At 41.6% G+C, this 13,348-nt stretch overlaps 1 long non-coding RNA gene across 1 annotated transcript; it reads right to left on the bottom strand.

Annotated features, from left to right (window-relative positions):
* Positions 1-555: 555 nt before the first annotated feature.
* On the bottom strand, positions 556-3,570 carry LOC139773507 (uncharacterized). Its single transcript, XR_011718364.1, has 2 exons — positions 3,303-3,570; positions 556-3,160 (listed from the first exon to the last, which is right to left on the bottom strand). It is a non-coding gene; the product is annotated as an uncharacterized lncRNA (long non-coding RNA).
* Between the last annotated feature and the right edge of the window lie 9,778 nt (positions 3,571-13,348).

Raw genomic sequence — 13,348 nt, 5'->3', positions numbered from 1 at the left:
CCGAGTTTGTCGCGGGAGCGCTACGCGTCCTACTTAATTTTAGTTTCGCGTTCACACATTTTTCACAATTTGAGCAATGAAATGATACATATTCGCCTTTTATGACGGTTATTATTTTTCATTAGAATAGGCATATTGATATTATAGAATATAGATAGATATCCGCGATTCTCGCAATATCCGAAAATATATGATCGTCTCTTTGTCGATATAGTGTTCGCGCGATACACCTTAGAATGAGTCTTGTAAAATACGCGTTCTAACACAGACATGCGAACGCCGAATATATATTACGCGATAGTTAGATATTGTTATAAGAAATATACAGTGTTAATATAGATTTTACTTACCAATTAAACGGGTCGCGACCTCACTCGTTCCAGGGCCGAGACGATCCATTCGTGTCCACCACGTTCTGTTAATGCGATGAAATATTCAAAGATGCAGCATCTTTGGTCCAGTAGGCAGTAATGCGATACTTACGTAACTGTGGGCTTCGTGTAGCTTAATAAAAAAAATGAGATTTGAATAAATGGCTAATAAAAACGTATACAGTTAGTCAATCAAAAATACGCAATTTTATTCAATATTGTACAGTAGGCAGTAATCAACCCCATTAATTTCGTAAAAACTATATTATGTAAAACTATGTTATTAATAAATAATCGATACACCATGTCCTTCAGTTATTTCATTCGTTTCTGCGATTCGTGTATTTATATTTTAGGTATGTTCTCGACTTAATATTAACTCTTTCTAAATTACAAATTTTTAAATAAAAACTAAAAGATATTTTAAAGTTTTTTATTTCTGTTTTTATTGATTTGTATGTTAATAGCCCTAATTTTCTTGGAAACGCAGCAAAAACTCTAAAACTCTTTATGAAACAGCCAGATATTTTACAAATCGTGCATATTTGGCTTGGTACATATGATTTTTTTCTAATTAAAGCAAGAAACCTAATCCGTAAATTGATTACTTGCCAATTATCACATACGAATAATAATCGCTACTAAATAATAGTTACACTGTGTGAATATTTAAATTTCATATATACAATTAAAATTTAATTTGAACTTAATTTAATTCAAACTCTGTTTTTGAAGAAACAAAACGAAAGAATTGTAGAAGAGAGACAAATGTAATGGGTAAAAATTGCTTTAACCATTTTCTAAATATCAATGAATAAAATGATTCTTGAAGTAACATGATCTAAGACGCGCAAAAACTACATAAAGCATTTCTTTTAGGAATTCTACTTTTAAAAAAAGCAATAAATTCATGCATATAAATTGTAAAACTGTTATTATACAAAATGATAAATGATAATTATGCAATTTAAGTAGATTTAGATTTTTACATCGTATATGTGTGTGCTACATGTGTGTGCTACAATCTCATGTTTCCGCGCATTACACAAAAAAACGTTAAGCACAAGAATCATCAAGGAAGCTAGCGTTCAGAAGAAGAATATTCGTTGCCGACCATTTCCGAGCAAGGACCCCTTGATCGACAGGTTTGATTTCCGCGTCTGGTCGCGGCAATGCGCGTTAACATCCGGCATTCGAGCCGCAGAAATAGCTTTCCGTTCCCGGCGTCTCCGCAACGATTTAGAATATCCGGCAAGGTGATCGTGGCACGTGGCCGACCGATGGGAATTCGCATGACGCCGTCGAATTTCTTGGTCGCCGGCCAGTAATGTATTAACGCGGCGAGTAATGTATTTTGTATTCAATGAGGCAAACGGAGGGAACCCGTCAATACCCTTCGCCGTTGGTACCCCAGAGAGAAAAAGAGAGAGAGAGAGAGAGAGAGAGAGCCAAAGATGTTTAATTCGCGTCAGCGTCGCGTCTATATCCGCTCTCTCTCCTTACATACAATATAAAACAAACCTATGTATATCAAACCGAGAGAAAGAGAGAAAGAGGGAGAGGAAGAGACGACGGAGCACGTCGTGCCGCAGCGCAACATCCAGTATTAACGTTTATTGAAGTGTAAATACGCCTCTCAGAATTTCTGATGCAACCCCGACCGCTTCTTCCGTGTCGCGTCGCGACGCGTGAGCGCGCACGCATATCGCGATGCGTACGGAGGAGCAACGCAACAGGCCGACGCGACATTCGATCCGCCGCCCGTGATGCGAAGGGTGAAGGCTTTCTTTCTTTCTTTCTTTCTTTCTTTCCCTTTTGCTCCTTGTTCTCGCGTAGGTCTAACATTCTCGCGTCCCCGACATGCAACAGTAAAATCGTTCGCGATTCGTACGCAAGGTATTATTAGACCTGGGAGAGTTTCAGGCACTCGAGGAAACTCCTGCGTGCCTGTGCGAGATGCAAGAAAGTGCAAGACGCCTCTTGGGAAGAGATGGAAGGATCCCAGTAAGTTTTTTTACTCGCTTCAAATCTTCGCGATGTATTGTGTAATACGAAAGAAAAATCGGAATCGACGGAGACAAAAAATGTGATATTACACTTATTAGAAATAAACAAAGCATAATTCCTACAGATTTCTGATAAGGCTGATAAGAAAAGAATCAAATTGTACGCGTATAAAAGATAGGTATGTAAATGTAAGGCTGTTTTCTTTAGTCTGTTGTATTCTTCATTTCTATTCTGCTAAGAAATATTGAATAATCCTCTATATTCTTCTTGAATTATTATGCAAACGAGAGATATTGTTATTTATCATGTAAAATAAAATTAGAATTATATATTGCGTAAAATGTAATGCAAATTACAGTGCAATTTTACTTCACCAATCCAAAAACGCTATTTCTAATTTCAATTATAAAGAATAATTTATTATTGCGATTATCATAATATGTGCCTGATTTGCACATTTATTTTTTAAAAGTATGTACGTTTTTCAATTAGCCTGTACGGGCAAAATAAATCAAACATTTATTATCTACATTCTTCCGTGTTAATAATTCTCCCTTATCATCCCTTTCATCCTCTTTATGCAAGAATGTTATAATAATAGTAACGAGTTCTTGAGGAGAATGGCGTGTGGCGAAAGTTATCGCTTGAAAAAGGGCATTCTTGCGCTTAACCCTTGCTTGAAATTTACATGTATTACAGTCGCTCGCGTGAGTCATACGGCGGCACGTTAATTATCCTTGGCGTTCTTAGGCTTATCCCGTAGGCTCTCGAAAGGCCGATATCTGAAACAAGACGAGACAAACGGTGTTAATGCCTTATCTAGCCGCGGGGTTAATAATGTCGTTGCCGCGTGATAAATCAAGCGAAAGGGTTGTTGTAGTGAAGAAGGGCGACCGGTACCATTCGCGTATTTTAGGTACGTACCATCAGTGAGAACAGGAAGAAGGCTCGCATAGAGGAGACGGAAGAGGCAGAGTTTGTAATCTATGGTCTCTCGTGGGGCCAGGGGCAAATCCGGAGTATCCCGACAATTATCAACCCTCGTCCTTCCTTCGTTACTTACGTCGAGCACTATCCTTAGGCTACTACAACTTTTCTGGAATTTTTGCAATGCCATGTCCTCGCATTCGTGTAACTGTAACAGTACCAATACTTGGCAATGATATCGCTTAGATTTTGAATTATAAGAATAGATTTATTACATATCGCAATTATCTTATTATAAAGATTTAAAATAATTATACATATATGATACGTAACTATATCATAAAAAATATTGCTAATATTAACGGTTATATAATGGAATGTTATTCAGATACGATTATTCTTCTTTCTCTTTCGTATAATAGTTTCGTTATTTAAATACGTTACTGTTTTTGTAATATGCCGTGGTTCCGGAAAATTCGTTTTGCATGCGGCTTTTTTAGATACAGAACACTATTACTCGCTTACAAGTTTTTCTACTTTTTGTCATCTTTCTTTTCTAAATGAGCTCCATAACGTTCTCTCTACCTGATATTATCTGTTTGTACTATGGGAATGTCAGGTGTGCTTAACTACCGACCACCAAAGGGGTGGCATAGTGGCGCGTGAAACAGCGAGGAGAAGGTCGAAACTTACCTCCCAGAGAACACCGAGAGGATATCTCGTAGGTCCCACTAGTGCATTTAGAATAACTTACGGCATCATGAGATTACAGGTCTGCAGCATAAACTCTCCTTACCCTCCCCGCGCGTTGGAGGGCCCCATGTCGGTGTGCCGGTGCCATTAATTAAGAGCTTCTAAGGACTGGAAAGGGTGCAATCTTCCGTACAGAGACGTTGCGACGCGTTTGGGTACCGTCGACGGAAAGAATCTAATCCCGCATCAATGTGTGCTCGTATGCGAATTATGCACGTTCAAAGTTGTTCGTTTGCTCGCGTGCGAGATTATTAAGTGGATTGATCTTAACACGCAGCTAAAAAATAATAACTTTCCGATTTATCGAGAAATATGCATCGGCAAGATTATTTAAAAACGCCATATTTTCTAATGAGTTCTCAAAGTTTACACACAAACTAATGGTAATCGATCGTCATATATTCATTTATTAACTTTTGAGATAAGAAAAACTTCAAGGATACGGGCACGTCGCGCACCAGTTTGGACCGAAATTTTCTTTCCGCGACGCGGCGCCGTCAGACAGCGAAATATTCGCCGCTGGGCTACGGACCCTTCAGTATTCAGTGCACTCGATCACACAACAGTTATCAAAGGAACTCATTTGAGCGGTTGAATGGATAGAAAGGAAGTCAATCTCGGTACGCGGAGATAAGGCAGCAGCCGGTTTCCAACCCCCGTCATCCAGCCACCAATGTTCCCTCACCCTCCCGCGGCATGTAGCGCCGCTCTCTCACGGACGATTCCCATCCCTCTGCAGTAAGCCTGACTCCGTGAACGGCGACCTCGTCTATGGAGGTGTCTTATGGCGCTCTTCCCTTCTCCCTCCTCTCCTCCTCTCTCTCTCTCTCTCTCTCTCTCTCTCTCTCTCTCTCTCTCTCTCTCTCTCTCTCTCTCTCTCTCTCTCTCTCTCTCTCTCTCTTTCTCTCATCTCTACGCGCTGCGGAGTCAACCCCAGGATCTCTCATGTGAGCGTGTGTCAATACGTCTCGCCTCACCTCACCATATGCAGTCTGCCTGGAAGTCTGACGAGTTACACGAGTATTTTCTCCTTTCCCCTTTCGGATTATCCTTCTCCTTCCTCCTTCATCGATCTATCCGGCGCGCATCTGGTTTCCGATTCCACTTAAGCCGCGCGCAGACTTGAGTAACAGGTGCATCTCAAATTAGGCGGTAGCGTTCGTAATCCCTCGTCGCGGAGCGTAGCGACTCGCGAGAGAGATTGCGAATACATGCAGAGTATAATCTCATAGTCAAGACAAAATATCCGCACTCGAAGAATCTTCGGGTTTGTCATATCTGCATCAGAAAACATACTATCATGAATCACCTCGTTCAAGTAGAGTCAAAAACTTTCAGATATGATTATTTGAACATACTTCTTTATACGTTGGGCATCGTCGAGAGAAGCTGCACGTTGTCATAAATAAATTACGGCGCGGGGTGTTCTCCCCGAGAGTTGGTACCATCTTACATGTTTATTAGATCTCGAGAACTCGAGAAGCGAGACGAGGGTGTAACGTAATTACATGTAAATAAATGTATGGGTCTAGATAGTTGTTGCCGGTAGGAGTCTGCACAGACCCGAACGTGCGAGATAGATATAGAACCGGCCTGCAGGAACTACTTCCGCTTCTTTACTTTCCTCCGAGCCTTCTTTCTTCCTTAGTATCTCCCCCTCTCTCTCTCTCTCTCCCTCCCTCCCTCTCTCTTCGATATTCCCTACATCCTTCTCGTATCGTCTTCGGACGCGTTCTTGCTCGATAGCACCGCTCCGCCGCTCGAGACAGTATAATTTTCGCGAGTACGTCTGCTTGAGAACGGCGCGCAAAGTTTTTCTTTAATATATTCTTACATGCGCTTGTAGATTAGATTAAAACGGCGAATAGACCCCTCCGCATGCCCTGCTGTCCCGCACCCCTCCGTCGCCCGTTGGTCGCCCGTTCGCGAAAGATGGCGAACGCGCGCAGTCGTATTTATATGATTTATTTAAGTGGCGTGAGACGCTGAAAGCCCGCAGGATGGAATGGGAGGGAAAAGCGGCGCGGAAACGGAATTGGTTCGGAGAACGAGCGGTCGTATACCGTGCACCGTGAACCGGATGAGGATAGCCGGCGAGACCGGCTCTCCGAGAGGGGGCCAAATAAAAGATAATCCCGCCGGTCGGTTATGATAATGCCGTCGCAGGAAAGAGGCGCGAAAAGAATTAAGACACGACTCTTATTGGCCCGGGAGCGTTGCCGGTTGCCGCGCGCGGGTATACGTTGCCCAAGGGAGACCTTCATCTCCTTCGTTTTCATCTCTTCGTCGTAGTCCTTGGTCCACGGTTGTGTTTGCGAGCAAGCAATCGTCGCCTTAATTTGCGGATGATGCTCTCGTAATTACGAGCGCTTCTCAACTCTTAAGCAGCCGCATAGAGCGATGAACCCGATCGCAGATATTCGCACCAGCGTAATTGCGTTCCAACTGCACAAAAATAAAAGAAGTTTATTATTATGTACTCTTGCTTATACAATACATATATAAATTACTAAAGATTGTTTTTAAATAGATAAAATCGCAAAAATTTGGTTACTTTTAATCATTTATTATTTACCTACGTTATACATGCGTACATTTACCTTTGGTTCCACTGGACAAGCATTTCGATTTTTTTTGTCCCGTCTCGTGATATTGCCTTGCGAAGGATTAATAATCGTGAGCGGGGACGAGACGAGCGTCGAGAGCAATCTTTCAGCCTTTTCAGGGAGACGCGTGTTGAGGTAGAAAGCACGGTGATCGCGATATTCGCACCAGCGTAATTGCGCTCCAACTGTACAAAAATAAAAGAAGTGTATTATTATGTACTCTTGCTTATATATAAATTACTAAAGATTATTTTTAAATAGATAAAATCGCAAAAATTTGGTTACTTTTAATCATTTATTATTTAGACCTACGTTACACATGCGTACATTTACCTTTGGTTCCACTGCACAAGCATTTCGATTTTTATTGTCCCGTCTCGTGGTATTGCCTTGCGAAGGATTAATAATCGTGAGCGAGGATGAGACGAGCGTCGAGAGCAATCTTTCAGGGGAAACGCGCGTTGAGGTAGAAAGTACGGTGATCGCGATTACGCGCGCTGTCACCCGGCACACGGCGAAATATACTCTTTGGCACCTCCCGGGCTGCCGGGCCCCGCGGACGTGTTCGCGGCTGAAATTATGCGCTCGTTTACTTCGCGCCCTGGGTATCATGCAAACAGTTACGACGCCGCGAGCCACGGCTGGGTGGTAAAATTACATTTCCAATTCATGAAACGTCAGTTATACAGAGGTGGGAGGGCGACGCGCTGGTCTCTCGCCTGAAAAGAGCACACGCGTTTTCTCTCCTCCCATTCTCGTGCACACATCCGCACGTATCCGCGTGTGTTTTGAGGCAAGGAGAACCCGCTCGAATCGTGGAATCAAAACCGCGAGCTGCTAACGTCTCTCTGTAACACAAAAATGATTAAGGCTAATGAGAAAAAAAACTACATTTTTTTCTTTATATTATATTCATAAAAGAGGAGACCGCGCGCCTCCTCTAAATTATATTGGAATAAAGTAATTAAGAAATATTATTAAAAATAATACAACTATCTATTTAATATATATAATTAAAAAATGACGTTTACATTGGTTGTATTGCTGTGAAATATCAGGATGCTACACACATTGTGATTGCCTTAATTTATAATTACGATAAACTTGTAACGTTTTCATTATATTGAAATTGAGACATTGAAAGTACGTATCCTCTCGCATGCACACGCAAAAATGGCGCGTCGTAACTTTATGAAATATAATGTAATCAGGTCTTTTATTAAAGAAGAAAGGAAGGATGGTAAAGTATCGATAAAGTGTAACGGATTTCCTTCTTCTTTATCGTCTACGCATGAATACGGATAATAGTCTTTAAGGATATATATAGGGAGTTATAGAGGCTTCTCGTATCTATATAGATAACTATCTCAGAGGCAATATCGATAACTTTCGACGGAACAAATTATTACCTCATTTCTCGCTCCTTGATATCAATGTCACTTCGAGCACGAAAAATAAAGGTGACCTTTTTTTAAAAAAAAAAGTCCCGTTGGTATTAAGATCAATTCGTAAAATCAAGTCGCGAGTTAAAGCAAGATAAGATTATTGAATAGAAATAGAACATACAGAATTTCGCCGCTGAATAGAAAAGTCGTAGAAGTAGTAGACAGAAATCGATATTGGACGAGCTTCATGAAATCTACTTTAATCAGAAATATACGAGTCGCAGTTTCGACGGGTGAAAGTTGATTACACGTTTTTACCATGCATCTCTTTTACAAGCTGCTTGCCTTATCAAATCAAATACTTTACTGGTATGATTTATAGACTATTCCTAAAAGATGCGAGATGTGTAAAGAAAAACTAATGTCGAGTGATTCAAACGAATAATTTGTATGCGATGAGATTATCACTGCAGTATTTATCAGAATTTAGAGAAATCTCTTCGAAGAAGGAGGCAGTAATCACAGGATCATCCAACCCAATCAGCGCCAATTTGTCGCCGGTGCCACGAGATTAAGTCTCCGTAAGAGGACGCAGTGTCAACCGTACTGTCCGTGTACTGAGAAACGTCTGCCAGTTCCGGGCTTGCGTAGGTACCGTTGTAATCCGTAATGCAAACAAATCCTCCACGATGTCCAATGAATGTTCGGTAAACATCAGAGAGTATACGACGACGTTGATTCCACGTTTGGTCGATTCTTCGCCTGTACCGCGCGCGTAGTAGGTGTCTGTATGCCATAATCACCACTCCGCCTGGGTTAATTATAACCCCGTCTAATTGCCTGTAGGTAAAATCCTTTGCAAACACGTCCCGCGTTTGCCATTCCAGGTTCTGCAGAGAACCGTGTCAGCAGATCGACCGCCTGATTAAGGCTTCCGGACTGTCTCGCTATATTGACGCGGCCGACGCCGCGAAAATTGTTTGGCCGGGAGATTACGCGACATCTCCGCGATTATCCGAAATTAATCTACTACGATATATCCAGCTTTCTTTCTTTCTTTCTTTCTGTCTTTTACGTCAATCGGGCTGCTTCACGTGTGAAAATTTTCGATATATATACATATATATATATTATATATATATGTGTATGTCAATATATGTCTATGTATGTGTATAGATATATCTAGAAGCCACGTTTATGTGTGTACGCGCGCGTGGAGTGACGCGACGTAATTGAATTTTTGAAAAAAAAGCGGAGCGCATTTAGAGGAAAAGTCGATTACAGGCTGCGCTGCCTGGCGATGTTATCGTAAGAGTAGTTTTGACGGTGGAAAGTGAGGAATAAACGGCGTGACTGAAATTTGTGAATATATATCGAATTTTCGCCAGGATTTAGGATATGTTCCCATGAGCGAAGAGTTTTTTTTATCACGATAGGATATGACGGTTTCGCATATTTCGCTTGTCAGTTCGTTCCGGGAACCCTGGAAGAATTCATATTTCTTTGCAAATGATAGGTATTGATACGCAAATAAATCTCAACTGTTCTAGAAAGAAAGTAAATTTTCTTTACTAAATTAGTTTTCCTTAAAAATAATTCTCTCGAGCTTTTGTATAACTGTGGCTTAAATCGCTGTTGGATTGAATTCCTTCAATCATCAAACGCGCGTTTTAAATAGCTTTCAGCCGATAGCGCACTTCGATCGGAAATAACTCTATTCCTGCGAGCGTGAAATTAGACTTAACAAGATCCCGCGAGAAATAAAAACACGTTTTTCTTCTTCTTCCTTTAACTCAGTGAATTTAGTGTCGCATTGGGACTTGCGTAACCGTACCGGCCGCGGTCGGCGGCGCGGCGCTTGATAAAACTACTGGCCGGTCTGGTTTCACCTGCACGTAGAGAAAACGCATTGCATCCGCGTGTAACGCGTCCGGTCTGATTTATCGCGGGATGAGACGTCCGGGGCCCGTCGAACCAACGAGCCCCACCAACGTCAGGGCAGCGTAACGCCGCCGCGACGTGCGTCCGAAATCGTTCCGTTTCCCCGCGGGGAGGTAAGCGCGATAGGCTACCCTAATTTATGGGATCACCGATGGGAGGAAAGAAGGAGAGGACGAAGGGATGCGGAGTGTAATCAGTCAACTGTATAAACGATGCGGTTCAGGCGTTTTGCCTGTTTTGCTGTTGCGAAACGATTGCAGAAGCAAGAGGTAAGATATTTAAATATATTAACTCGGTTAATTTTTTTTTAATTTCTTGCTCTACAAAACGAATATAATTATCTCGGTTAAACCGACAATTATATCAAGTACACCAAATTGTTATTATATAGAGAGACACTCTATGGCATTACACTACTACGTTGAATGAACTTTAAAAACGTAGCTATCAAGCAACTACGAGAGAAACGGAGAAAGACAATGAACTGCCACTTTAATGCAGGATCAACGCAATATTTTTCAATAAGGAACCCCAAAAACGCATTAACGGATATTCCCCGTATATATATCATGCTGGTAATGACGCGCCTCCACAGCATCGCCACCCCAAAGGCCTGGAATGAGTTCGGTGGAAGTTACTTGCCAAGTCGAGCAAACCTTATAAATGCCATCGTGGAACCATAAACCTATGATGCACGAGCGGTACCGACCACCATGGGGTCGAATTCTGCCGACTTTCAAAGTCTGCTTGCTCTTCTCTCTCGTATTTCATGAACGTCGTTAACGACGGCAACGATCGAAACAGAAAGATGTCACCGAATTCATCTTTTTTTTATTAGTGCAAAGAAAATCTCGTCATTTAAATAACAAATATATAAATTGATATCCATAAGCTCAAACTTTGTTTGTATTAGTTGTTGGTTGTAGAGCTTTTTCAATTTATCTGCAAATGTATCAGTTTAAATAAAAAAATAGTACAATACATACATATACAAATAAAATATTTTTTGTGTATTAACTAGTTCTGGCAGCTTTCTCGCTGTTGTGCGAAATTACGTCTGTAAGAGCAAAGTAACCCTTGTTATCCGATTAGCGGCTCGTTATTTAAAACCTTAGTGAACACTGCAAAATAAATTATCGGACAGCCGAACGCGAGAGGGTTTTACGAAGAAGATAAACGGACGGACGAGCGGCGCGTTTTCCGCAAAAGCGTAAAACCAACGGCACGGGCATTCGAAAAGCCATCAGTTATTTCGACGGTATTCGAAGGCAAAGTTGTGCAAGCGATTATCCGAGTTGGTGTAAAAATATCGATTCGTGGCAAAGCGATCGCCCATTCCGGCGTACACGCACGATGTATGCGCGTTGGCTGCAACGGGATTCGTGCTGTATCCATGCAGCACAGCCAGCCAGCCAGCCAGCCAACGAGCCAACCGGCTAGCGCGGTTACCGCTTTGACAGTTCGCACAGTTCGAAATCCAATAAAAAGCTAATTGAATCTGTGACGCCACCTGACTTCACTAATGAAATTTCAAAGTACCAATTTCACGTTACACTGTTCTAGCCTACCTGGCGCGCTGGGCTGGCTGGTTGACTGTTCAAGAGTGCCCGCTCGCCTCGCGGAAAATCCTAAATTGGAACAAAATGAGCTACCGTGCTAGATCCGCGCGATCCGGTTTAATTATAATTCGTGGCTGATTTGACGTTTACTAGATCCGGCAACCTCGGATGATGTGAGAGACGATAAAACGGCGAGCCGAACGCCCGTTTGATTTCATATTTCATTTAATTTATGGATAAAAAGGAAGAGATCGATTTTCAGGCTTTGTGCGACACGACGAAAAATAGAAATTAGAACTGAAGTACGTACTCGTAGAAGAAATTGAAAACAAAAATATCTGCTTCAAAAGGGGGAAACAATACGAAATGAGAAAATATCAGTTTGTCAATAAAAACACAAAATAAAGCTGTATTTTATTTTAGATAAAATATCTAAAATACTTTTAATAGAAAAATAAAATATTTCGAGTTTTTAAATAAAAACACGAAGTAAAAGCATGAAGCAAAGACATATACTCTACATTTCGCACAAATCCACTTTTACTAAAAAATAATATTTTGTTCGCCGATGTCATGTGGTAATTAATACGATGACGTATTATAAAACTGTAATCCGCTTTTATAATAGATTAAATTCGGTTATTTAGACTCGCGACTATAAATGGTCACACGGTTGGGTATACACGCCAAAGTAGCGTAACTCGTAAAATCTACACGTAGCGTAACTTTCTCGCGGAAGCCTTTTAACTCGTTGCATAAGCCAGCCGTCTGCAGATGCATCTCCAGCAACGCGACATAATTTTTCGGAAGTTTTGGCGAATCTCGCGTTCGCGTTGTTACGTTTCTCCGGCTCTCCTGGCCTGTGCCGGCGTATTTCATTCTCCGCGCGTCGCATTCGTTCGTTGTCTTCGGGTCGGAGGGAGGGACTGGTGGAACAGGAAAAACTACGAGGCGTTTTTCGTATCGCGAGCACGTGCGGGCCGAGGTTAATTTCGGGAGACGAATGTCACTTCTTAAACTCGTCGTGTTTTCCACCTCTTCTCCTCTCATCCCCCCCAAAAAAAGTTTTCCAAGCATAATTGCGCCCGCTCCTTGCGCGACGCCGCCGCATAATTTCGGTCCACGCGGAAAATATCGTGGCTACACGGTGTTTCGGAAGAGTCCCGGCGAAGCGGCACAATCTCCCGACTTTGCGTCATAAGATTTTTTTCAAGAAAAATTTCCTCTCACCCGACGGTTGTAGCATCCTGGGGGAACAGTTGGCGGATTCTTCTCTCGTGTTGCGACCAAGGACGCATTTATATGAGAGGAAAAATATGACGTATATCGTTACGATGAAAATTGTTATGATGCTGACCCCAAAATCGAAATTGCTTTCCAAATGATTGAGCTTTACAGACTGTGAGGTGGAACGCAATTATTGGTCGGGTGAGCTGATGTTTCGCACATAACGTTATGTAATACTCGCTTTTACGATATATTTATCATTAATATAATATTTTGCATAGTTTGATATCTTTCTGGCTTCTAATTACCAACACTACGGTTGAAATTATTTATTGGAATTAGAATAGAGATTCGCATTAAATATGAATCACCGTTTATCTGATATCGATTGCTTCTTGATATAGAATCGCGTGTTAAAATAACTACGTAATTTAAGCTATAATTTATAATCTAGCTTTATTTTCCCTTCGCTTCTTTACCCATCCATTGTGAAACACTTGCCGCTTACTATTCCTGACACGTAAATCCTCGTTTCGCTTACGACGATGCTCTCGCATCCTTTGTATTAAACG

Source organism: Temnothorax nylanderi, unplaced genomic scaffold (assembly GCF_030848795.1).
Source record: "Temnothorax nylanderi isolate EJ_2023f unplaced genomic scaffold, tnyl_v1.0 TNYL_tig0063_pilon, whole genome shotgun sequence".
In the NCBI taxonomy this organism is placed as follows: Eukaryota; Metazoa; Arthropoda; class Insecta; order Hymenoptera; family Formicidae; genus Temnothorax; species Temnothorax nylanderi.
Note: the sequence above shows the minus strand (reverse complement) of the source record. Positions and strands in the feature narration are given on the sequence as shown.